The sequence below is a fragment of the Nyctereutes procyonoides genome, unplaced genomic scaffold, assembly GCF_905146905.1.
Source record: "Nyctereutes procyonoides isolate TBG_1078 unplaced genomic scaffold, NYPRO_anot_genome, whole genome shotgun sequence".
NCBI lineage: Eukaryota > Metazoa > Chordata > Mammalia > Carnivora > Canidae > Nyctereutes > Nyctereutes procyonoides.
Window position 1 is genome coordinate 9,662,198 of NW_026575041.1, and position 27,784 is coordinate 9,689,981.

At 37.7% G+C, this 27,784-nt stretch overlaps 1 pseudogene; it reads right to left on the bottom strand.

Moving 5' to 3' along the window:
* Window positions 1-20,739: 20,739 nt before the first annotated feature.
* LOC129506592 (ras-like protein family member 12) lies at window positions 20,740-26,026 on the bottom strand (annotated as a pseudogene).
* Between the last annotated feature and the right edge of the window lie 1,758 nt (window positions 26,027-27,784).

Below are 27,784 nucleotides of genomic sequence, written 5' to 3' on the forward strand. Positions count from 1 at the left end.
TCAAAGAAGACAGATTCAGCTCCTGCCCTCATGGAGCTCAACTAAGTGAAAAACTAGACAGATGCCAGTCAGAGTTCTGTATGTTATAGACATTCATATGAATGAAAAGTATTCCCAGTTTGGGCAGCATGAGGTTGGTGGTGGCAGTGTAAGGGAAGTTTTCTGAAGGAAGAGATAATGAAGATAAGACTTGAAAGCTAAAGGAGAGCCAATCAGTAAAGAGAGGGGAAGCATCTTTCAGACAGAGATTCAAACACTGGAAAAGGTCCAGAGGAAAAGACGAACTTGTTGCATCTGCAAAACTGACATATTTCAGTTCAGGGACACTGGCAAAGCCTGCTCTTACAACCACATTTATTTCTATAGTCTAATATAACTTTGTCTCTTAGGATTTTTTTTCAAATCAAGTTATAAAATCTATATGAAAACTGCAAGTTAGATATTCTGAATACCAAAAAGCAAAACCCAGGCACAAGGACCACAAAGGCTATTTGGAATTTTCTCCAGGGATCATGTGCAATTATCTAAAGTGAGAGGGGGAATGGAGGATATTGACAAAGCAGGACTTACTGAACCCAGGAGGAACCAAGCAGACCATGGTTATGGCATCAATAAAGTTTGTGCCCAGGGCAGGATTTAACATGTGCAAACAACAGTCTTAATATAGAGATGCTTCTTTTCACTGTAGGCCAAAGAAAAAACTTCCAAGAAAATGGAAGACTGTCATCTATCTATATACTGTGCTTTACACATTTGCTTTAGGGTCTGATTTTGCTCTATTTCCCCAAAAGTAATGGTCATAAAGAACAGGGAGTTGTTGCCATACATATAAGCTTAGACTAGGTATTGTGACCAGTGGGTCTAACAACTCTAATACTTGTTACTCCTTCTCATTGGAAAGCATAACTAGCCTGAGCTGTTGTCCTGATGCAAGCACTGGGGTGTGATGGTGAAGAGAGATTACAGAAACTTCTCTAATGGAGCTTACATTCCATATATGGAGACAGACAGTGGATGAGTCAACAAATGAATAAGACGACTTCAATAAGAAATATGTGAAGGAAGATAAGGGATTACTCCAGATAGAAGTCAGGGAATGCTCTGTGGAAAGGGGATATTTGACCAGACACCTGACCAAAAAGAAAGAAGTAGACCAGGAAAGAGAACCTGGGGGTAGATGGAACACCAATAGCAAAAGTCCTGATACAGAAATGAACTTGGGCTCACTGCAATGACACAAAGAGGGCCGTGTCAAGGGAGCTTCTCTGTTTTCTAGAGCATCTAAAGCATCTAGAGCAGCTCAACAGAAAATTCCTAGAACATCTTGCTCTCAGGAGTAAGAAGGAAAAAAAGGATGGTAGAAGTTGCATTCACAGAAGCGAGCAGATGCAAGGTAATTGAGGCTGTTATATGTCAAGTTAGCAAGTTTGAGTAATTGTGGTAATTTATGCAAGATGTGATTGATACCAGTTAGGCTAGATACCCATCTTGCAGTAGGTTGATAGCAGTGAAGACAGACAGGGTCAAACTAAGGATATCCTTTGGAAGTAGAGCTGACAGGACATTATGATGGAGTGCATATTGTGTATGAAGCAATGTAAGGAATCCAGGAGAATCCTTCTTTTACCAGTTTCAGTAAATTGTATGTGGTAATGTCAGTCACCTGAGAAAGAAGGCCTCTTTTTTGATGAATGTTAACTCAACGACTACGTGATGTTAATGCTGTACCACATTACATTGTACACTTAATTGTAGGAGGGAAATTGGTTACCATTTGAAAGGTAAGAATGGTGAGCAGGATGGAGTAGTACAAGAATAGAAAAGAAATGAGCTCCATCTCATCTCCTGGACTGATTCTATCTTCCTGGAATTGACCACCTAGAACACTGATAGGAAAGATTCTGGAGCCCTATCTGGAGATAATGCTGAGATTCAGAAAAATCAATAGTGGAAATAAAGAGGGGAAAGGTTGGAACACCTGCCATATATCTCTGAAAGTGAAATGAAACAGAATACTATTGCATTTAAAGTCAGGTAGACATACGTTACTAACCCTTGGGTAAGTCATGTAATGTCCATGGCACTCTGTCTTCATCTATAAGATGGCGATACAAATTCAAATCTTACATACATATAAGGAAATCTTGTATAATATATAATAAAATATGTCAAGCAACTAACATTTAAGATAAAATAAATACTCAGACTTGCTCATTAAGAAATAACTTGCAGGGCAGCCTGGATGGCTCAGTGGTTTAGCACCGCACTTTAGTCCAGGGCATGATCCCGGAGATCTGGGATCGAGTCCCACATCGGGCTACCTGTATGAAGCCTGCTTCTCCCTCTGCCTGTGTCTCTCTCTCTCTCTCTCTCTCTCTCTCTCTGAATAAATAAAATCTTTAAAAAAAAAGAAATAACTTGCATATATTATATCTATCTATATCTATCTGTCTGTCTAATCCTTTGATAGATCAGAGATTTGATTCACCAAAAACACATAAAAACAAGTGCCTCTATTTTATTTTCTCTGTCACTCCCAGATCTCTGAGATTGCTTATCATTCCAGACGATTTCCGTTATAGAATTTGTTTAAAAGATTTTATTTATTTATTTGACAGAGAGAAAGACGGCACAGTCAGGGGCAACAGCAGGCAGAGGGAGAAGGAGAAGGAGGCTCCACTGAGCAGAGAACCCAAAGTGGGGCTCCATCCCAGGACCCTGGAATAATGACCAAAGGCAGATGCTTAACTGATTGAGCCACCCAAGTGCCCCCCAGTTAGATCATTTTAACTTCATTTTTTGGCATACTTTACCACATCCCAAATGATCACAAGCCTTTAGATAAATTAAATGATGATGATAATGATGATAAAATTATAGTCTTCAAAATAAATGGAGATTAGCAGGCAGCTAGAAGAGACCTAGAGCTCTCCGGTAAACACTGAGGATAGCCAGTGAGTTATTATGGAAGATGTTCCATCAATTTAGTACAGTTTTTCTTGTCTTTCTCTCTTTCTTCCTTTCTTCCTTGCTGCCTTCCTTCCTTCCCTTCTTCCTTTCTTCCTTTCTTTCTTTTCAGGTTGGAAGTTAGTGGGCTAAATGTGAATACTAATACAATAAAGGAACTTATTACAGAGCCACCTAATGCTTTTATATTGAACTTAAATCAGGTGTGGACCCCTTAAATTCAGACCATGCCTCATCTGCTCAAATCCCTTCAGAAAATTTCTGACTCACTCAGAGTAAATGCCAAAGTACTTACTATGGCCCACAAGACTTTCTTCTCTTCACAAAAGAAGCGATAGAAATGAGAGAGGTTAAATGATGTGCAAATGGTCATAAAATTAGGAAGTAAAATTCTGCTGAAAGCAGAACTGAATCTCAAAGCTGCAATTCCTTCTACTATACTATACCCTCACTACCACTCTAACCATACCATCTACTACTACCCCCCATGGTTAGCACCAGCATGAAAGTGCAAGCAAAATTTAAATAGTGGGCTCTTATTGTATTTCCCGTTTCTGGCATACAATATCTGCTCAATAAAAATATATTTCCCTTAGCTGTTGGATACATAAGATTCCAACCAATACGGCACAAATTTCAGCTCACACAGAGCCTCTGTCCAGTATGAACAGACCGTGACTAGCCTAATTGGTACAAATTGAAGGCTGTCTAAGCCATCTTTCACACTAACATGCTGATTAAATAATCTTCACCCTAGCCTTACAGGCCCAAACAGATATGACAAATTGTCACCCATTTAAAAAAAAATGTAGGGCACTGGATTGGCATTTTTGATGTTAGCACTAAAAAAGAAAAAAGAGAAATTGTCTAAGTTCAGGCTGTAATTATTCTCAAAGTGTATATGAAATACAGAATAGAGGATGAGAAAATGATTAGTTTCATGCACAGAGCAGTGAAGTATTTTGAAGTGATTTGTATTCTTTGTCTCTTTGAGTTACATTCAAATAAAAAACTCACAGTTCCACACGCTTGAAAGAAATTAAATCAAATAAATTCCATGCACTGAATATTCTCTGCCTTTCTCCTGTACCGCTGACATGGGACAAATAAATAATTCCAGACTGTGCATCAGGGCCCTGCTTCTAGTTTTGGTTTGTCAGTTAACAATTATTTTGAACGTGAGCAAATCCCCTCACCTTTTGACATTACCCTTTACAAATCATTTAATACAAAAATAAAATGGGGAGAGATTTTAACTATTACCATGTTTATTTTAGGTGTAACATAAAGGTTTGCATTCTACCTACACGGAGTAAAGATAAAGAGTATGGTTTCATAGCTCTGAGTGTGAGCTTTGGAATCGGATTACATGGGTTTGAATAGGTCCTCAGTTATTCACTGCTTCTAAAAGCTTGGTTATGTAAGTTCTGCCTTTAAGGACTCAGTTTCTCATTTGTAAAATGATGATAACAACCTACATAGCATATAGTGATTTTTTTGTAAAAGAAATATTTAATGTAGAAGGCTAGCAGAGTCTCTAAAAGAAAGCATTCAATAAGTACCTTCTTTTTTCTTATATTATTATTAATACCAGTATGATCACTGATAAAATTAGAACAGGTTGTAGTTCTTAGCTGGGTTCTATTATTGGCTAGTTGTGTAACTTCGGATCCAATGATAATCTTGAACTCTCGTTCTTTCACTATAAGGAATGATACCAGTTGTGCTTGGTAGGTAAATCAGCTATTCTACAGATTACTCTGCTATCATATATGATATGTCCAATAACTGCAAGTTGATGTGATCACTTTTACTCCAGTCTCCTATGATTTTAACTTTCTCATCTATTTATCCAATGTATAAGTCTCATTTCAATTAAAGATCTATTCCAGGGCTTCTAGATGGCATGATTTATAATCAAGGTGTGACACTGCTAAAACTTTGTACAATAGAAGCTATATGATTAAAAGGACACAGATGTGTCTGTCCTCCTTTCCCCCCACAATGTTCTCACTGAAATTGCCAGTTACCAATGGAGGGAGCTCCAAAGAAACTAGTGGCATAGGCTAGCACGGAAGAGGAAGTTATGTTGGGCACGCTTGTCAAGGAAGTGATTGTGGAAATGCCTGAAGGTCAGAAAAGTAATAAGCCTGCCAATCCAATTCAGAGCAACCTCCTCTCCCCAAAAAACGTCTTGGTTTCATAAAATTTCAAATGTTTTCAAATGAAACAACTTGTCCCCTACATTTCAACTCCTTTAAATTAATCCACCGGGGCTAATTGGTGGCTACTTGTTGGATGCTGAACCCAAGCAAAAAGTCCAAAGCCCATCTAAAACCTCTCCATAAAGCTGTCTAATTCCAAATTCTTTACACTGTGCTCTGCTTTCTTCTGCAATGTCTAATATCTGGGACTCCCTATTCCTCTCATGAGTATGCATCTCCTCAAATCTGTGTAGAAGAGAGGTTCCCTCTGACCCCCAGAACTACAGTACATTTCCCACATACAGTTCTTTCAATCCTCTTTGAAAGAAGAATGGCCTAAAGCAGATTTTTAAACTATTTACAATTGTATTTCTCAATCAGCTTCACTTAAAAAGCACACAGTTTACATATGGTTATTCTGTATTCACTGAATGTTATACTTTCCCAAAATCTATCTCCTTGTCAACTTATTTTTCGAAAAATAATTTTTCGAAGAGTAGTAGAAAAGCGAAGTCCAGAAATCCTTATTTCTTTGCTACCAGCTTAATTAATTATATTAATGATACTTTCTAGGGAATATACTGCATGCAAATAAATTTTAATATATATGAATGATAAAATATTGAAACATGTTATTAAAAATGTATACCTGCATACATGTATATATAGACATCATGATTTGCTTCTGTTCCTCTCTTTAATATCATCTAGACTTACTGTCTTGATTGTCCTCAAACTTAATCCTTGTTATATCTGTCCTAAAACTTCATGGTCCAATAATTATGGGTTTTTGTATTCCTCCAAATAAGCTATGATATTCTTTACATCAGTGTCTTTGTATAGACTGATTTTTTTTTCTAAGGTAGATATGCCTACACTTAAGCAAGTGCATATCCATTCTCTAAGATCCAGAACTAGTGGCTCCTTTTTTTTTTTTCAAATTGTTTCTTCCCTTTCTCCTTCCCCAGAGAAATTTAACAATCATTCTTATTTTTGTTGTTATTGTACCTTGTACTTTGTTAAAATATTTACCACCATGTTGTGTAGATATTTACTTGCCATTCTGTCTATAATTGAGCTCTGGAGTTTTTACTAATGTCTTTCCAATAGTGAGCATTTAATAATTGTTAGTTGAGAGAGCTATATGATCATGTACTAGAAGGTTAATTATAGAAGATAACTTTTTCTAACGTGAATAGGAAAATAATGAGAAATGAACAATTGCATGAGCCAATCACATCATATTTTATATAATTATCTCATTAACAGCTAACATCAATCTTAGCCCAATTCTTCTTACGCTAATTTGTGGATGACTTGATTATGAAGTGCAGTAGTTAGATACTCATACATTTATAGTCATGTTTTAATTCATCAATTATCAAGTTCTCTGTTGAAATTCCCACAAATTGTAACATTTTATTTTCCTAAGGTAATAGATGCATTTTAAGCCTCAGATGAATTCAAATTAATCAATTTGCTTATGGAAGCCAGCTAGAGGGAGATGCACTGCTGCTGGGACTTGAAAACAAATCCATGACATTTATAACATTATGGATTTTACTATCTGGACAGTTTCAGATACTCCATTGAGCATCAAATTTGCTGACCACAAAATCTCCTATGAGCTCTTATTCACTATATGCCACTTCTTGGTAGTGCTTATCACTTCTGCAATTTGAAGTGTGTTTTGGGGATTGTCTGATTAATTTAATTCTTCCCAATTAGATTATAAATTCCTTAATGGGAGGAAATGGACCTCTGATACCCACCATGGGATATACAATATCTAGCACACGGTCAGTAAATAATGAATGGATATACAAAAATGAAAATAATGTCCTTCATCCAACATTGAAGTAATGCTTGGTTTCAGTAATTAGTTGGAAAAACAATATATAGCACCACACCCTAAACCCATGAAGCTGCCAAGGGTTCTTTGGGAAGTTTCTGGAAATGCATCCTTGGTCAGGCATAATGCTAATAATGATATTAAGAATAAAAAGAAGGGCAACAGCAAACAACAGCATTAAAAACAAAAGTGAGTTAGCAGTAAAAAAATGATGATGATTACAGTGAAAAAGCCCACTCAGTAATAAAGGTGATTTCATACAACATTCCAAATCCATGCCACAAACTCCCAAGGTCAGTTTTAATATTCTATTTAATGGAAAGAAAAACTGAGTCTTAGGAAGGTAATTCAGTTACTGACTTACTTTTGTAACCCAGACCCATTTGACTATGCAATGACACTTTACTCTAGGAAACTTCTTTAACATTTCATTAATAAGAGCTTTTCTAAGCTAAGAGTTAAATACTAAAAGGTAAATATTATTGGTAACTCTGAAAAGCATCCTCAATGTTTGTTATACCATTTTATAATATATTTGTTTATGAATCTTTTCAATCTCTCACTATATTCTATGCTGCTGGAAACAAGTGACAGGGCAGCCCCGGTGGCTCAGTGGTTTAGCGCCGCCTTCAGCCTGGGGCGTGAGCCTGGAGACCCAGAATCGAGTCCCACGTCGGGCTCCCTGCATGGAGCCTGCTTCTCCCTCTGCCTGTGTCTCTGCCCCTCTCTCTCTCTCTCTCTCTCTCTCTCTCTCTCTCTCTCTCTGTCTCTCATGAATAAATTAATAAGATCTTTTAAAAAAGAAAGAAACAAGGGACAGAAATGTGTGTATTAGACATTTATTTTTGAAGTTAAAGTTTAGCACATTGTTATTGACATAATGGTGCTTGATAAATGTGAGAGTGAAATTTAAATGTTTTACCATCTCTTTTCATAAAAGTGGGTGGCATTTATTCAAGTAGAAAAATTATGTACCTCACTTATCACTGCATATATAGAAGATTTCACTTCACCTTTTTTCTAAATGCATTTCTTCTCATATGTATATATCCAAAACTCTGAAGATGAAAAAGTCTGGCTTGGTAATATTAACTAATTAGTATTTAATTAAATTACTCCTTTTGAGGTTATCCTTATTATAAACTTCATAAACCTAAAGTAGATAAATTAGTGGTTATTTATATTATATAATTTTATTTGCAAATTATAGAGTCTTTTGGGATTTTAGAAATTTATTCAATTTGCAAAATAATTGTAAGAATTTTAATCTTCTAAAATATGAATATTCAACTGAGAAACATATGGTTAATTTTTGAGATTGAAAATCTTAGTGATCTAACATGCCTTGGCCACTCTTTAGTGGTTTCTAATTTCTTTCTCAAAAAGCATTCAGAACACTCAGAAAGCATGTGTGTGTCTGTGTATGTGTGTGTATACACACACGGAGATGGGAAGGAGGCAGAGCAGTAACCATTTAAGCCCAACCATTGTTGTTGCTACTGCAGCTTTCCCAGTGTTTCCCATTATAACTGAAAGCCTAATTTAATAATTGCTGAGATACCCAGCCTCACTGAATGCAGTAGAATCTGGCTTTTCAGTGAGCTACTGCAGTAAGAGATGAGTATATAGTTTTAATTTCCATTCAGGTATCAGCTCTGTCACTTACTAGATTTAACATCTTTGGAAAATAATTCATTTTCATCTGAGCCTCTGTTTCTTCATCTATAAAAGTGGGCTTAATAACAACACTTAACTCAGAATATTGTAGGGTGCTTTCAATGAGGCAATGGCTATGAAAAATGCTCTGTAAATGATAAAACATAATATTTATAAAGCTGTATTTTGTAGTCAGGAGAGAAACAAAAAAAAAAAACTTTCTAGAGTTTCTCCATTTATTGACTACTGAACATTTTTAGGTCCAGGAAAAGAAAAAAAAGTAAAAAACAAAAAACACGTAGCCTTCAAAGTCTTCTGGCCTGAGCCCTATAGTTCTGCTATAGACATGTGCTTTTTGTAAATTCTTTACCTTTATGATTTTTAATTTTCTCATCTACAATTGAATGAAATTTTCCTCAGAGGGCATTTATGAGAATCTAATAATAAAGTAAAGGTGAAGTTTCTGGCACAGTGATCATGCACAACTATTTTTTAAACAATCTTTTTTGCTCCACAGTCACCATTTATACTGCATACTATAGAAAACTTACTGGATTCATAATTAATAAAAAGGAAAAGTAAAATGAAAATCAAAAGGGAAAAAAAGAAGATAAAAGTGAACTTAATTCTAAAGATGGTGAACACTATCTTTATAGTTTGTGTAGGAATAAATTGTACTTGAATTTAATGTGTTTCCATGACAATTGAACATTATTTTACCCTTGGATGAGGACATTAAACAAAAACTAGATGAAACACAGAGCACATACTGGCATTTCTCTGGGGGAATTTGTGGGCTAGTCTTGTCTTTTGTGTAGATGAAGAGCTGAGGGAGATAATTGGCTGACACATTTCATATTTTCAAGAAGATGAGGAAAAACTAGCTTGTTCCTCCCTTTGGAAGTAAAATGTCAAGCAAATAAATGGAAATGTGGTTCTGCACCATGTGTGATTTGGGGATGATTCACAGCCTCAGACGCATCCTGAGTTCAGGAGCAGAGCTTGGCAATTTTCTTTCCCAAACTGCATTTGAACAAGTATGCTTTTAAAGATAACTGTAATAAAATCTTATGTTTCAGGTCATAAACTGTTTACTGCAAGAACCCTGGAGGAAGACATGGTTTTCCTGGTACTTTCCCTGAAAGATCCCCATAAGACCACTTCTTCAATGTGGTCTCTGACCCTAATCCATGGTCAGGGACCCACTCCTAGTCTGATTTAGCTGCCTTACTCTGCACACCCATCTTATGTTCATCACTACACTAACCACAAAGTATTGATGTTCCATGGCTTCTCTGTCCTCCATAAAAACATCATTTTTTTAGGGCACATACTAAATTCATTTTGATTTCTGTATTCCCACAATCTAGCAAATAAGCAGGCATGGGAGCTTATAATTTGGTAGGTGAGTGAATACACTGTTATGCTTTATTCTTCTTGGACATGTTATATCTTCATCATTACCAAAAACAAATTGTCAGAGAAAGAGCAACATGAAAGCAACATTAGGGACTATGATAAAGAATGAATTAAATACATTCCCTTTGAGCACCCTTGTGTAGAGAGAACTTGGAGGTCCTTCTCAATGATTGGTAGTATGGTATTCAAATACTTAAATTATGAAAATTAAGATAGTGAGCTTTTCAATCAGACTAATCTGAATCTGCATCCTAGCTTCTATTCACCAAACCAAGGACTGCAATTAGGTAAGGAGACTTGAGATGGGAAGATAGTTTTTTTTTTATTAAGTCATCAAGGAATCACAAAACTTAAACAATATTTTGATAATACTATGAAGGACTATACATCAAAATTACAATTCACTGCTAAGCAAACAGTATAACTTTGTTTCTATTATTTCTTTACTCTCATTCAAGCTTGTGAGTTTTGCTGCATGTTTAATATATATTCTACACAGAATTTGCATGAGATAGTCTGAAAGATATCAAAAGCAAAGCTGATTCATGAACTGACTAAATAGAAATTTCTAAAGAAAGCAAAAGTCCCCCTCTCACAAAGACGGAACACCTGCTCCAAAAGTTAGCCCAAGGCACAGATAATATATGCCTCTAGAATCATATGCTTGCCTAGGCTTTAGGGACCTGGGGATCTGGGTTCGTATTTGGACTCCAACACTTATTAGCTGTTAATTCTCTGGTAAGTCATGCAAACTCTCTCTCAGGTCTCCATATCTAAAACAGGATTAATAAATATTTCTAAATCACTATAAAGATTAAATTAGAATTAAACTGTGTGCATCCTAGAATTATATTTATCTTAGTCACTACCCATAATCTAGATCTTGGTGCTGTACTCTACATATAGTAAATGCTCAATACATATATGTCTGGTGTGATTTAACAAATAGGTTCATTTAATGAACCTTTTTATGCCTAAACCAGCTTGGATTGAATTTCTGTTGCTGGCAACCAAAATAACAGCAAAACTGCTTCAACTCAGGAAACTGATAAGCACTTTTTCTCAGAATACTGACTGTTTGCTTTATCACCCCCTTTGCCTTGCTCATAAATTTACCTTAACCTCAACGCCAATTCCATATCTAGCTTTAAATAACTTTCCCATTTTCAATGTCCATGTAAAAGGTTATCTGCTATAGTAAACTTTTTTCTTTCCATCATCTTAATGTGATTTCCTTCTCTTTTGAATCTCTAAGTCCTCCTTATATTCTACTTTGTACTGCAGCTAAACTATGTGTGTCCCTGTACAGTAAATCAATATCTCTTTTGCTTCTCCCAGTTCTCTACCGAGAGATGTCATGAATTACCACTAGAAACTGTACAGAGTCCTGTTTTTATACAGTCTATATAATACTGTAGTTGTGTCTTTGCTTGCTTATAGATTATTTCATTATTCTAATCAATTTATTTATCCCACTACTATAGTCTTGCCTGTGAATGGATGTTGAGAGATGGAAATTATCGTAGGAGACTAGAATATTTTCCAGAACAAGTACTGATGTTGTTTATCTCTATAAACCTCAAAAAACCCAGAAAACAAAACAAAACAAAAAACCCACAACAAAAAGCAATCACTATGGCAGAAATTGCTAATTGGATTCCAATATCTTTTCTCCCTTCCACAGTGATAGGAAATAAATTTTCAGCAGTACAAAAGTCTGGCCAGACTAAAACTACATTTCTCAGCCTCCATTGTGAAGTAAGGCCATGTGATTGAGTTTTGTCCATCGGGTTGACAATATTGTCCTTTTGTAGTTCCCAAGAAGTTCCTAAAAGACACCTTCATGTACTTTTTTTATCCCTTGTTATTTACCCCTCCCTAATCCTGCTGTCTGAATGTGATGGCTGGAGACCCAGCTGTCATTGTAAGCCCATGAGACAAGCCTCTGGCAGAGTAGCAAACACAACAGAGCTGTGGTTCCTTCTTCAAGCAGAGCTCCTATATCATCCTGTACTGTCTATACAAAATATCCACACTGTGAAAGATGAATCGATAACTTTTTTTTTCTTAAGTCACTATTATCCTCATAACTCACAAACTCATAGCAGGTGCTCAAAATTTTCTTCCTGAATTATCGTCAGACATAGTTCTTTTCCATATGTTCTTTTCATATTTCCTGGAAAAGTTCAGGGATAAAATGAAGATCTGGATTACCAACAGTCCTTTAGAAGAATGTAGCCAGGGAACACACCCAAGAAATAATTAAAACCGTGGTATTAATCAAAAGAAAATGTATTTTCCACTATGAGATCAGTAGTATACTATGGAAACAGAGAACAAAAAGTGAACTCACTTTACCCCCCAGGAGTACATAGGCTACTGGGGTCTAAAGATACAGAGAGAAACAAAATCATCTCTGAGACTGTTAGCCAATGGGATTCAGACTAAACACACTTGGAATCAGAGAGGGAAAACAAAATGTGGGTATTTTATTTTATTTTGTTTTAATACCTATTCCCTATCACTTATTTAACTCATCCTCCCCACCCACCTTCCTCTGGTAGCCATCAGTTTGTTTTCTATAGTTAAGAATCTGTTTCTTGGTTTTCCCTCTCTATTTTTTCCCCTTTGCTCCTTTGTTTTGTTTCTTCAGTTCCACATACGAATGAAATGGTGTGACATTTGCCTTTCTCTGACTGACTTATTTTGCTTAGTATAATACTCTAGCTCCATCCACATCATTGCAAAAAGCAAGATATTATTCTTTTTTTAAGGCTAAGTAATACTACTCTGTGTGTGTGTGCCACTTCTTTATCCATTCATCAATTAATGGACATTTGCACTGTTTCCATAATTTGACTATTGTTCATAATGTGGCTATAGACATCAGGGTACACGTATCCTTTTGAATTAGTATTTCTGTATTTTTGGGTAAATATATAGCAGTGTAATTATTGGATCACAGGGTAGTTCTATTTTTAACTTTTTGAGGAATCTCCATAGTGTTTAACAGAGTGGCCAAACAGGTTTGATTCCCACAAACAGTGCAAAAGGGATCCTCTTTATTCACATCCTCAGCAGCACCTGTTGTTTCTTTGTTGATTTTAGTCTTTCTGAGAGATGTGAAGTGACATTTCATGTCACTGTAGTCTTCTTTGGATAAGTGTCTATTTATGTCCTCTTCCCATTTTTTAAATTGGATTATTCATTTCATGAATGCTGAGTTTTATAAGTTCTTTATATATTTTTAATAACCCTTTATCAAATATGCCATTTGTAAATATCTTCTCCCATTCAGAAAATTGCATTTTAGTTTTGTTAATTATTTCCATTGCTGTGCAGACACTTTTTATTTTGATGTAGTCCTCATAGTTTATTTTTGCTTTTGTTTCCCTTCCCTCAGGAGACATATCTAGCAAAAGTTGTTAGGGCTAATGTCAAAGAAGTTACAGCTTGTAATCCCTTCAAGGATTTTTGTAGGTTAGGTCACTCATTTAGGTCTTTTACCCATTTTGAGTTTATTTTTGTGTATGTTTAAGAAAATGGTCCAGTTTCATTCTTTTGCACGTTGCTGTCCAATTTTCCCAATACCATTTGTTGAAGAGACTGTGCTTTTCCCATTAGATATTCTCTACTGCTTTGTCAAAGATTAAATAACCATATAGTTGTGGGTTCATTTCAGTGTTTCATATTTTGTTCCATTGCTCTATGTGCCTATTTTGAGTCAAAATCATACTGTTTTGATCACTATAGCCTTGTAATATAAGTCTGGAATTGTGATGTCTCCAGCTTTTCCTTCTTCAAGATTGTTTTAGTTACTTGGAGTCTTTTGTGATTCCATGCAAATTTTGGGACTGTTTGTTCTAGCTCTGTGACAAAATGCTATTGGTATTTGGATAGGGATTTCACTGAATATGTATATTGTTTTGGTTAGTATAGACATTTTCACAATATTTGTTCTTCAGATCTATGATCCATTTGTTCTTCAGATCATCTACAATTTCTTTATTCATGTCATCTGGAAATAGTGAAAGTTTTATTTCTTTCCTACTGATTTGGATGTCTTATTGCTCTGGCTAGGACTGCCAGTACGCTGTAGAATGAAAGTGGTGAAAGTTGACATATCTGTCTTATTCCTGACTGTAGAGGAAAAGCTCCCCATTTTTCTTCATTTGGTATGATATTAGCTGTGGGCTTTTCATAAATGGGCTTTCATTATGTTGAAGTATGTTCCCTTTAAACCTACTCTGTTGGGAGCTTTTATCATCAATGGCTGTTGTACTTTGTCAAGTGCTTTTTCTGCATATATTGAAAGGATTGTATTGTTCTTATCTTTTCTTTATTAATGTGATGATTGATTTGTGAATACTGAACCACCCTTGCAGCCCCAAGAATAGCTCCCATTTGATCATGGGGAATGATTTTTTTAATGTATTGTTGGATTCAGTTTGCCTATATTTTGTTGACGATTTTTACACCTATGTTCATCAGGGATTTTGGCCCATAGTTCTCTCTCTCTCTCTCTCTCTCTCTCTCTCTCTTTCTCTTTTAGTGTCTTTATTTGGGTTTGGTATCAGGGTAGTGCTGGCCTCATAGGATGAATTTGGAAGTTTTCCTTCCCTTCAATTTTTGGGATAGTTTGAGAAGAATAGGTATTAACTCTTCCTTAAATGTTTGGTAGAATTTGCCTGTGAAGTCATCCAGTCCTAGACTTTTGTTTGTTGGGAGTTTTTTTTTTTTTTTTTTTAATTACTAATTCAATTTTGTTGCTGATAATTGGTCTGTTCAGATTTCCTATTTCGTTCTGTTTCAGTTTTGGTAATTTATATGTTTCTAAGAATTTATCCATTTCTTCCTGGTTGTCCAACTTGTTGACATAGTTTCATAATATTCTCTTATAATTATTTGTATTTCTATGATGCTGGTTGTTATTCCTCCTCTTTCATTTGTGATTTCATTTATTTGGGTGCTTTCTCTTTTCTTTTTGATAAGTTTGGCTAGAGGTTTATAAATTGTGTTTTTCAAAGAATTAGCTCCTGGCTTCATAAATCTGTTCTCTTGTTTTTTTTAGTTTTTATATCACTTATTTCTGCTCTCATCTAGTCTTTATTATTTCCTTCCTTCTGCTGGCTTTAGGCTTCAATTGTTGTTCTTTTTCAAGCACTTTTAAGGTTAGGTTGTTTATTTGAGACTTTTCTTGCTTCTTGAGGTAGGCCTGTATTACTCTATACTTCCCTCTTGGGACTGCTTTTGCAGCATCTCAAACTTTTTTTAAGATTTTATTTACTTATTCATGGAAGACACAGAGAGAGAGGCAGAAACACAAGCAGAGGGAGAAGCAGGCTCCCCGCAAGGAGCCTGACGCAGGACTAGATCCTGAGTGTCCAGGATCACATCCTGGGCCAAAGGTGGTGCTAAACTGCTGAGCCACCCAGGCTGCCAGCATCTCAAACATTTTGGACTGTTGCTTTCATTTTCATTTGTTTCCATGTATTTTTTTTATTATTATTTCTTCTTTGATTTCCTGATTGAACCATTCATTGCTTAGTAGCATGTTATTTAGCCTTCATATATTTCTGGTCTTTCCAGATTTTTTTCTTGTGGTTGACTTCTAGTTTCTCAGTGCTAGAAGAGGTCGGAAAAGGTCCATGATGTAATTTCAATCTTTTGTATTTGGTAAGGCCTGTTTTGTGGCCTAGTATGTGATCTATTATAGAGACTGTTCCATGTGCACTTGAAAAGCCTGTGTATTCTGTTGCTTTAGGATAGAATGTTCTAAATATATCTTTTAAGTCCATCTGGTCCAGTGTGTCATTCAAAGCCATTGTTTCCTGTTTATTTTCTGTAGAAGATCTATCCATTAATGTAAGTAGGGTGCTAAAGTCCCCTACTATTACTCTGTTATTACCAATTAGTTCCTTTATTATTTTATTATTAGTTCCTTTATTAGTTTATTATTAATTGCTTTATGTATTTTGGTGCTCCCATGTTGGGGGCATAAATATTTATCATTGTTAGATCTTGTTGGATTGTCCCTTTTATTATTATACAATGCCATTCTTTGTCTATTGTTACAGTCTTTGTTTTAAAAGTCTATTTTGTCTGACACAAGTATTGCTACACTGGCTTTCTTTTGACATTCATTTACATGACAAATGCTTCTTCATCACCACACTTTCAATCTGCAGGTGTTTTTTAGTCCAAAATGAGTCTCTTATAGGCAGCATATAGATGTGTCTTGTTTTTTTATCCATCCTGATACTCTGTCTTTTGATTAGAGCATTCAATCCATTTATATTCAAAGCAAATATTTATAGACACATATTTATTGCCTGTTTATTACTTGTTTTGTCGTCGTTTCTGGAGATTTTCTCTGAACCTTTCTTGTCTTTCTTTCATATTATGCTGATTTTCTTTCATGATATATTTTGATTTTTTTTCTTTTTCTTTGCATTTTTAGTAGTGGTTTTAATGTGGTCTTTTCTAGTCAAATGAAAGTTTTAGGAGGGGATCTTTGAATGCGGAAAATGCAAGGTACAGCATTAAGATCACCAGCATAGGCACAGATGTTGCCCCCGTCTTTACTCATGTAGATACTTTTTGAGTCCTCATGGTGTTCTTTGACACATATAGAGTCACCCTTCTTATTGTACTAACACCCAGGCAGCTACCTTCAACCATTTTAATATTGTGTAGGCAACTTACTTGACATCTCTGAGGTAGATTATTCTGAGAAGTCACAGAATATAAGCAAACTTCCATATATAGGAATAAAGAAGGCATAGTTTAAGGAATATGACTAGACAGAGTTAGAAATATAGTCTAGAAAAGTGAATGGTGACACTGGCTTGATGGGATAGCAGTGTTTATGTTTTGGAATCTACAAAGCAATTTTGGCAGATTTCTGTATAGAGAGCAAGTTTAGACTAAAAAATCCTTCCCACTTTTTCTAATTCTTTCTTTCTCCATCATACTGCATGTGGCTTACTCTCTATCCATTTGAGAAGCAAATTTGGCTTTATAGATTCCCCCACTCCCAACCCCAGAGAAGGCTGTTAAGTTTTCTATTTTGTCTCTGATAATTTTTAATAACTTCCTCTTGATCCCCAATGAGCTTATAATATAAGCTCAGTGCTTATAATGTAGATTTGGAAACACATATGTTATCTCTAATAAGTAAGAGTAAAACAATAATAAAAATATGTTTAAAATACAGTGGAAATTTAAAAGAGAGAGAGAGAGAGAGAGTGAATGCCCTAAATCTAGCTGGGTAGGGAGGTGTAAGCAAGAGGAGTCAAAAACAAGTAGTTCAGTCTCAAGGCAAAAGTAGTTCATAAACTAAGAAAGCATTTGAAGAAGAAACAATACCAGAATGGATAAAGATTCTTGAAAGTGATATTTTTAAATATCAGGAAGTAATCCCAAATGGATAGAGAGTAAACCACATGCAATATGATGGAGAAAGAAGAATTAGAAAAAGTGGGAAGGATTTTTTAGTCTGAACTTCCTCTCTATACAGAAATCTCCTTTTTTATCTATGGTCATCTGGCCCTTCTTTAGAAATTTTAGGGGCAAAAAAGGGGCACCTGTGTGGCTCAGTCAGTTAAGTGGCTGCCTTTGGCTTAGGTCATGATCTTTAGGTTCTGGGATTGAGCCTGAGTTGGGCTCCCTGCTCAGTGAGGAGTCTGCTTCTCCCACTCCTTTTCCCCCTCCCCCTTACTTGTTCCCTTACCCTCTCTCTCAAATAAATCATAATAAAAAGCTTTTTACAAAAAGAAATTTTAGGGGCAAAACACTTCATCTTGTCACTTTTTTGGAGCAGTCTGTTTTGTTTTCCTATAATTCAAATCACTATGTAACAATGATGATATTAATGATAGTAATAATGATATCATTTAAATATGAGTACCTACAACTTGGTAGAATATAGATGTTTGGACTTTAGTGTTAGATAAGTCTGGTTTACATCTCAGTTCTTCTGCTTAGCTATGTATTCTTTTTCTAGTTGATTAATATCTCAGAACCTATCACATCAAGTATTAAATATAAAATATATACAATGACATTTCACTTATAGTGCTATATTTGGGTTAAATGAGATTATATATAAAAATGTAGCAGATTCTCTTTTTCCACTTTTCTTCAATTGTTGATTTCTCTTTTTCCACCTTTCCTCAAGTCCCTTTGTAAAATCTTTTGACATTATCTTTCTTTTAAATTCATCCCCAGTCTGTTTTTTAATACAAAGCTGACAATATGCAAATGAGTTTTCTTTGTGCCTCTGCACAGGGCTGTAAGAGGTTTAAATAAAGCCATCTTGTCATAGCCACTGCTTTCCAGACAACTAACCCATCAAGCTTCTGGCTCAGCTGGTAGCCATGATTTTGGGTAATTGTTTTATTCACTGGCACTGTTTTTAATAGCTTGTTACATGCTACAAGGAGAATCCATCCCAATAAATTTAAATGAAATACTTTATGAGAAGGCCAATAAATAGACAACAGCAAACTAGTTCAAAATGATAATTAATATATTACTGACTCAATCACTAAAGTACAGCTTTTCATTCTAAAGACACTCTCTGGATTCTGCTTGGGAGTCCTAAGCATTTAATTAGAAACAACATAGGTTTAAAAGCATACATATTGTACAATAAAAAATGAAGAGTACTTTCAATATTAAGCTTTTTACTGCTACACTTTCTACACTTTCTACACTTGTAGGTAGATAAGTGTTGATAGGTGTTGATCAATCATATCCAATAATCATTACAGTAGAACTTGTCTTCCTAGTGAAGATGACTTTACCTGTCAAGATTTAACTTAAACTCTGTCTCTGTTATAAAACATTTCTTGAACCCTTCTCACCTCCAGCCAGGTCAGATCTTACACTCTCTCCTTGATTACCTCCACCGTACTCCATTCAGACCTCTCTCATAGCACCTATAATCCTATGTGTTTTTTGTTTGTTTGTTTGTTTACATTTTTGTCACCTACTGCTTAGCTTATGATATCCATAAGGGAAAAAGGACAGTTTTAAATTCACTTAAAAAAATTGTGACACCTAGAACAATTCTTATATATAGTAAGTATCTATATTCACATTAATACATTTTCTTTTTTTGGGGGGGGGAACCACTTTTTATTAAAATGCTTCTGGAAGCGGGCATTTGGAATTGCATAGTTTGTTCAAATGGCAGTGGTCCAACACAAGCGGCTTAGAGCAAAAGCACGAAATCCAGAGCCAGCCTGTGGATCAGGAAGCCCGGCTAGGACTCCTCATGCGGTCTTAAGGGGTTCACAGCCCCACTCTGACCTCAGCTTCTCCATCTACAGAATGTGGCTGAAGGCTGGGGGAGAGCTCTTGTTCTTAACTCCACGTCCTAGGATTGCCAAGAGCAGGGTTCTGGGCTCAGAATCCCCTTCCACTCCTTCCTCCTACCGGAGCCCTCTCCTTTACCTGCTTATCTGCTGACGATCCTAAGAGACTTCCTTTGGGCCAGGGGCCCCGAGGTAAACAGCGTTAGAAAACTATGAACAATGAAACTCCCTGTGCTAACAATGGAATCCCATTGGTGGGGGCGACCCCAAATAATTTATGTGAAAAATTGCTTTATGAACTCAAAATGTCTTAGGTTCTATCTTTCAAAAGTGAACTTAGAACACTCAGAGCCATTGTTTCTGGTCCTGCTAGACCAGACTCCCGGCTGGCATACTGTGGTTCTACCTACGAGCCTGGGTCAGGCTAACAGTACCCACTGGATGCTTGATACTGCCAATTGCAGGTTCCCTGGAGTCCTGGGTGATGGTCACTGGAGAGAATGATTTTGTTCTGCAGTTTTGATCATTAAACTTCAGGAGGCTGGATCTGAGGCTCTGTAGAGAGCGTCTGTAATTTAAGATGGGAAAATAAGGGGGCCCTGTCTCCTGGTGAAACAAAAACACTGGAGGCTCCCTACTCTGGACGACCCGGAGCCCCCAATCCTCATTGAAAGCCAAAGCACATGAAATAGCCCTTCTGGGAATTTTACTTCTCACAGCCTGTCCCATAGGATTATTTAAGCCAGATTTGACTTGGATAAACTGTGGGATTTATTGCCTGGGGCTTCTGGGAAGTCAGAGGACAACAGGAGGGCCAGGCTCAAGCCCTCCCCAAGACCCATAGCCACTCCCTTCCTGTTCACCAGGTGGTGCTAGGACCTCAGGGTGTGCCTCCTGCAGACCACTCCCGGCCTACCCTTTCTAGAGCTGGACCATGCAGAGCTGTCCACTAGAGGCCACATCTGGCCTGGCTGTCACTAGAGCAGGGAGAGAGTGATGGCACCATGACGGACACCACAATTTCCTTCCACTTCAGGCTGACCCAAGGTCTCTGGGTTGTCTCAGTAGCTATTTCCCTTCAGGGTCAGGGAATGTGGTGGTTACCATGGAAACCAAGGCCTGGTGTGAGCAAGAGCAGCATTCCTGCCTGTCCTTCTGGCTCACACTGTGAACTGGGTTTGGTGCCAGAAAGGGGTCAGCTGCCCACCAGAGGGCAAGGGCTATCGTTCTGTTCGAGGGAAGGCCACTGGGAGAGGCCAGCCCCTGTCCTGCAGCCCCACCCAGCTGCTGAGTCTGGGATCCTCAGACTTAGGGGGCGCCCTCAGAAGATCTTGAAGCCCTTCAACAGAGTCAGGGTGGGTGCCTTGCACTTGCTCTGGGCCCGGGATGACTTCACCGTGACCAGCTTGGCCTGGGCCAGGGCAGGCATTTCCTTCAGACTGATGGTGGATGTTGAAGCTACAGCTGGCCAGACCATGCGGGTGGTGAGTGGAGCCTGGTGCGGCAGGGCCCTCTTCTCGCAGATGAAGGGGGTCCGGGGCAGAGAATTCTCCAGCTCCTGCCATGCCTCCCGCACCACCTTGTGGAAGACATGCTGCACGTGCTCAAAGTCCAGACAGGCGGAGACCTCGAAAAACAGGCCCCCGAACTTGCCCGCCAAGGCCGTGCCCTCGGCCTTGGTGACCTGCCTGTACTGGTTGCCCAGCAGCAGGACAGGGGAGCTGCGCTGTGTCTCCTTGGCATGCAAAGCAAGCAGGTGCAGGTAGTTGCTGCTGTCCTCGAAACGCTGGCGGCTGTCCATGCTGTACACCACCTGGAAGGCCTGGGCCCGGTTCAGGCAGCCGCACAGTTCCTGGGGGTGTCCGGGTCTGCAGCATCCATGACCCTCGGGTGGACAGGCTGGTGGTCCACTGTCTCCTCGGAGCTGTAGGTGTCCTCCAAGTTGGGGTCATATTCGCTGATAAACCTCCTGGTCAGAAGCTTCATGGTGAGAGAGGATTTGCCCGCCCCGCAGCCCCCAGGATGGCCAGACTGACCTCGAGCGGCTCTCTGCGGCCCGCGGCCCGCGCGGTCCCCAACACCGAGCGACACAGCTGACAGGGACACGGTCCCGGTGGAGGGTCCCGAGCAGCGCGCCTGCCCGTCGGGGCCCTGCAGGGCAAGAGGCGGCTCCGGCCATCGGTGTCCCCCAGGCCGGCGTCCAGCGCCAGGCGGGCTGCCACATTAATACATTTTCATCTTTTCAAGTTAACAGGAATTATTGCTGATACCTGTCCCATTATGAGATATTGCTCTAGGGTAAGGTTGCCAAATTAATACAAAATGTGTGATATAATATAACGTATCTAAGACAGTCAAACTTGAATGTCAGATAAACAAAGCATAACCATTCAGCAAAAAGCTATCCTAAAATTTACATTCCAATTTAATTGGGCATTCTGTATTTTTATTTGAAAAAATTGGTGATCCTATCTAGAGGCAGAGAAAACCTGTATGATACGAGAGAAAAGTTTTAGATAACCTTTGGTGACATATTTAACTCAATTTCACCCCCGAGGTGAAATTCATGGAGGATTTCCTAAATCCCTCTGCAATGGAAGGGAATGCTAAAGATACCTTTGCTTGACCCAAATAATCTATGCCAGTGCACTCCTTTTAAGGAGCTATAAGAATTGAGAAACAATCTCTAACCCGACTGATTTAATACAACATCAGTACAGTACTCTTATTCCAAATTTGAGCAAATAGTCAAGCGTGAAGGTGCAAACTAGGTAAATTTCTCTCTCTTCCATGGATCTAAATGACAAGTTTCTGTCTGTTCTACCATCAACCATCTTTCTGCACATCCGTGTCTCTTACTACAATTACTAGAAATTTTGGCAAATATTCAAATAAGGGCACAAAATCCTAAAAAATTAACTTTATAACTATGTAGTTGTTATTAATAATAATTATCTTTCTCGATGTGGTTTATGTATACAATGGAATATTACTCAGCCATTAGAAACGACAAATACCCACCATTTGCTTCGACGTGGATGGAACTGGAGGGTCTTATGCTGAGTGAAGTAAGTCAATCAGAGAAGGACAAACATTATATGGTTTCATTCATTTGGGGAATATAAATAATAGTGAAAGGGAATAAAGGGGAAAGGAGAAAAAATGAGTGGGAAATATCAGAAAGGGAGGCAGAACATGAGAGACTCCAAACTGGGAAATGAACTAGGGGGGGTGGAAGGGGAGGTGGGCGGGGGATGGGGGTGAGTGAGGGACAGGCACTGAGGGGGGGCACTTGATGGGATGAGCACTGGGTGTTATTCTATTTGTTGGCAAATTGAACACCAATAAAAAATAAATTTATATAAAAAAACAATAATGATAATTAACTTTCTCAAATTCATTTGGGAAAAGGAACTCATCACTTCAGGAGTCAGAAACTTCTATTTTGGAGAAGAAAAATGGTTTAACAAGTTTCTCATTAATATTAGGCAGAATGTTGCCTTCCTGTAACTTTTATACATTACACCTAGTTATGGTTTTTGGAGCTACACACAGTGATTAAATGTTTCTCCCCACATGGCATCCCTGCAAATAGCTCCAGATATTTACTTTATGCATATATCCTAAAGTTTACTTTTCTATAACTCAAAGAGTTCTCTTCACCTCTTTCTAATACAGGAGAATTTGGAAATACTTCCATCTGTGTTTCCATAGTATACTGGATCCATGAGAAACAGACCCTGTCTTGGCATCATTTTATCTTCATTTATCTACCAGAGTACTTGAGATATCATGAGGCCCAACAAATATTTGTAACATAATTTAATCAGTCTCTCTTGTCTTAGACCCTTAAATGTGAAAAGAGAATTCTATGAGTTGTACAAATCATGTGATCAGTTTTAATATTCATTCATTTATCCATTCATTTAACAAATATTTTTTGAGCACTTAAACTATCTTCCAGAAAGGGTTCTGTGTCTTGCTAAATACAGTGGTAATTAAGAGAGGCAAGGCTTCTGCCTCAAAAAGATGACAATTCTTATCATTTGGACCCTATGATTCTTCTAATGCAGTCAGATTTCCAGGTACTTTTTAAGTTTGCAACATACTCTTGGTCATCTGAATCCAGAACTATTTTTCACATTGACTGCTTTAATCCAGGACTTCACATTCCTTACCCCATGAATTTTTTCTGATTTGCTCATTATTGTTGTATTTTAACCAAAGTACTTAACCTGCCTTTGCATTTATGCTTATAGAATATTTTAGTTAGGAATCTCTTTCGAATCTTAGCCTGAAAAAATATGTTTAAAGTTTGAATACTTTAGCCATAATATTTCTATTTTTCCTTCGCAAATATTATCTTTGCCCTCTATGTCCTTCCATTAAACTGAAAAGTAAAAAAAAAAAAGTAAAACAAAACAAGCAAAGCATAGTATGTCCTCTCTTTTCATTCTCTATTTCCACGTTCTCTCTGTTCATTGAAGTTTCCAAAGACAGACTCTCCTTTTGTGTATCTCTATCTTCCCTTTACACTACAGCATCATATTATACCTGAAAGTTTAAGTCAGACAATGTGAATTCAAATTCAGGCTCAGACTCTCTCTGTGTATCAGGAGTTGTATAACCTCTATGTCTCTGTTTCATTACATATGTAAAAGAGAGGATATTAACAGCATTAATAGAGGGTTTCATGAAGGTTCAATGGAATATGGTATAGTAAGTGCCAGCACAAGTTTCTGGTGTACAGTAGCAACTAAATATCTGCTAGGACTTTCCCTCTTCCTAGTGCTTTCAACGTCAGCCCTCTCCACAAGGATCTGTATTTTAAATCGTTATCAGAGAGAATTTACTTATGGTGTAGTGTATTACCCAACAGATCTTCCTCTGAGTCCCCCTCCCTAATTGCTTCCCATCATAGCTGAAGTTTGTATGATTCTTGTATGAAGTTTGTATGTAGGAAACTGGAGTGAAAAGTTAATCAAGTGCAATTGCGTCTGGAACAGTCTTTCAAGAGATTTCAATTTATCCCTGTTCTTGGTATATAAGATCTTGAGTTGCATAGAATTTGGCTTGAGAGATAGCCCTGTGAGATATTGTGAATTATAAAAAGAAACCTATATGTGGCCTTGCCCTGTTTGTACCACAGAGTTCTAAAACCTTTGGAATTTCGTAAGTAATAAGACCTATACTGTCTTTTGGTATTCAGAACAAACCCTTTCACAATCACATTTAAATTGATGTTAATGAGATGACTTTTGGAAAGCACCTAAGGATGTAGGCTGGTTGCCAGGGGAACCAGCCTGTGATTTGAGGGTTAGAATTTTCAGCCCTGCGCCCTAACACTGGGGAAGGGAGAGGAGCTGAAAATTGAGTTCAATTACTAATAGCCAATGATTCAATCATTGGCTCTATAAGAAGCCTCCATAAAAACATAAAAGGATGGGTTCAAAAGCTCCCTGGTGGGTAAACACCTGGAGATGCTGGGAGGCTAGCATTTCCAAAGAGGACATGGAAGCTCCATGTTCCTACCCACACACCTTATCCTATATATATCTTCCAACTAGCTGTTCTTGAGTTTTACTCTTTTATAATAACCTGGTTATCTAGACAGTAAAATGTTTTCCTGAATTCTATGAGCCAATAGCAAATTAATTGAATGGTCGGAACCTCGGATCTATAGCCGCTTGGTCACAAGCACAGGTGACAATCTGGGCTTGTGATTAGCATCTGAAGTTGAGTAAGGCGATAGCCTTGTAGGACTGAGCCCTTAACCTGTGGGATCTGACATTATCTGCAGGACACCCAGCTGGTGCTGCAGAATTGCCTGATGTATGGAAAGTCCAGAAATCTGGTATTAGAAAGTGAAACAGTGTTATAGTAGAATATGGAGAGTAGGGTACACACAGGAGCGTGTTTTCCACTACACTCTGCCATTTTAGCTATGCATATTGGCTTAGTGTCTAAATCTTAGTTTTGTTTTTAGTTTTTTTTCCTCTAAAAAAAAAGACCTGGCAATATCAACTTTGTATGATGATTTGATGGTTAAATGATAAGCTACATGCAAAGCGTTTGACAATCTTCTTGATCACAGTTAAGTGTAGAGGCTGTTTTAGGCAACAGGTTTCAGGGATGGAAACCTGAGTAAGGTAAAAGGGCCTGCAGTGACCAACTGGCTGAATGCAAACAGGCTCATTCATTAGGTAGGTGACCCACCTCAAAATACCCATGAACGCTAGCTGACCAATGGGCTACGCACAACTGGGCACAGGTACCAAAAAAAAAGGAAAATGCTATACATTCCCACACTTGGTCTCTTTCCCTTAACTCCAGCCCTTCACCACTGCCTCCTGGCAGTCTCTCTCTTGCTATCCTGCCTGGCTCCCTTGCAGCATCTTCCATAAACCTCTATCTCCTTTGTTCTGCTTCAGGTGAATTCGTTCACTACCTGCCCTTCCACCTGATCCCGTCCCCCCACAGTAAATGCTTCCTAATTGTCTGTTTCTCCCAATTTCTGTCCTCCCGCTCATTTTAAGCTTTTTCTTCTTCCAAGATAAAGTCCAACTATCCCCTCCTTCTGCAAACACCACCTTGAACACCAGCACCATTTACTGTCCACACCTCATGACTGCATTTTAACAGTTTTCCTTTCTCACCTACACCCCATCTATACCTTTACTTTGGCAGTGGACTATCTGCTTTATATTTTTCTGTATTCTTACACATTAATATTCCCCATAACATAGTAAGTCAAAACTTTGGTAGAGGCAGTTAGTCCACGTTTAATAATTCTTGCTCCCCTTCAGGGTATAATCACTGGCTATTCAATCAGGGGCTACAGTCCCACCACCTCGTATGTCTAGGCAGTCTTGTGATCAGTTCTAGCCAGTAAGATATGAGTTGAAGTGAACATATCACTCTGGCAAAAGGAGTTAAGGAGTAAGTTTGAATTTGTTAGAGTTTCTCCCTATCTCCTGGATGAACAGAGAAGGCTCCTAGTATTGACAACAGAGTGGCCTGAGTACTACCTGACTAGGAATGATGCATCAGACTGTGTTGAGTGAAAACCTTAGGTTGTCTTAAGCCACTAACAATTTAAAGGTTTTCTGTTTGTGCAGCCAGAATTACTTTTATTAATGGAGATGTCATGCATGCACTTTTCATATTATGGATACATGGTAGATGACGTCCCAGAGACATAATTTAACTTGTATTCACTCATGGAAAATGTGATTCTCTCTATCCATCAGAACCTTAATTTTATGGTAGAAAGATAATCTGGTAAGTACTTCATGTTATCCTCCTGGTGAGAACTCATCAACCTAAAGTACCTGGATAATTTTCAACAAACGTGCTTTGTGTGTTCTTGTTCCAGTCAGGATAACAGTTTCTTTCCAAGTCTTTTCCTTGCACTTGACACTTCAATATAGAATTGTTGTTGACCATGGTCTGTGTCTGTGGAAGAGTGTTGAAAGAAATCAGCTGGAATAGTTTAATGAGTTTCCAAAAGGGGCCTATGCATGCACTCATTCTGAAGCAACCTTTGCCAGCCTGGCAGCTACAATATGAAAGAAGCCTAAGACTGCATCAAAATACCCAAGTTTTGATCCTGAGATTTTTACTCTCAACCTGGGGAACCTGGTGTATCACTAAGTTTCTGAGACTCAGTTTTTTCATGTGTAAAATTGGAATATGACTACCCATTGGAATTACTGAAATAATTAAATAGGGTATTTGCCTTAGCAAATAGTCTAGCAAATAGCAATTTTTCAGTGCATCTTAGCACTTTTTTCCCCTTCACATTGTTATTGAGAAATAAAACGAGAAAACATAAGTATATCAGAATAATAAGCACACAGAATCCATTCACATGTTTATTCTTTTCTTCTTTGTATTGAAAGGGGGTCCAAGTACAGAGTGCAGGTACTGTGCTTTATTCAAAACATGTCTAAAATCTGGAAGAAATGTAAGTTTAGGATCATTTTCCAAATGATCAAGGGACTGCAGGAATGTTTAATAAAATCTCCTCTCCACTGAACTTCAAAATACATTATATAAAGCATAATTCTAAGTGCTTTTTCCAATAATCATCACCTTATGAGAAAATGTACTAGTATATCAAAATTTTTAAAAATATAATTATAGCTTAGGAAAATCTCATGATTAAGTCAGTGGACTAAAATTGTTTTAATTAATGAGGTTGGAATGAAGGAGAATTAAGTAATCACAGGCCTTTAACACCAGTAATTTTGTGTCTAGATCCTGCAGAGAAATTTTAAGTTAGTTCTCATGATTACACACAGTTGATTTGCTTTTTATCTATGCTACCACTATGCTGAGAAATATTTAGAAGAAGCTGTCATGGC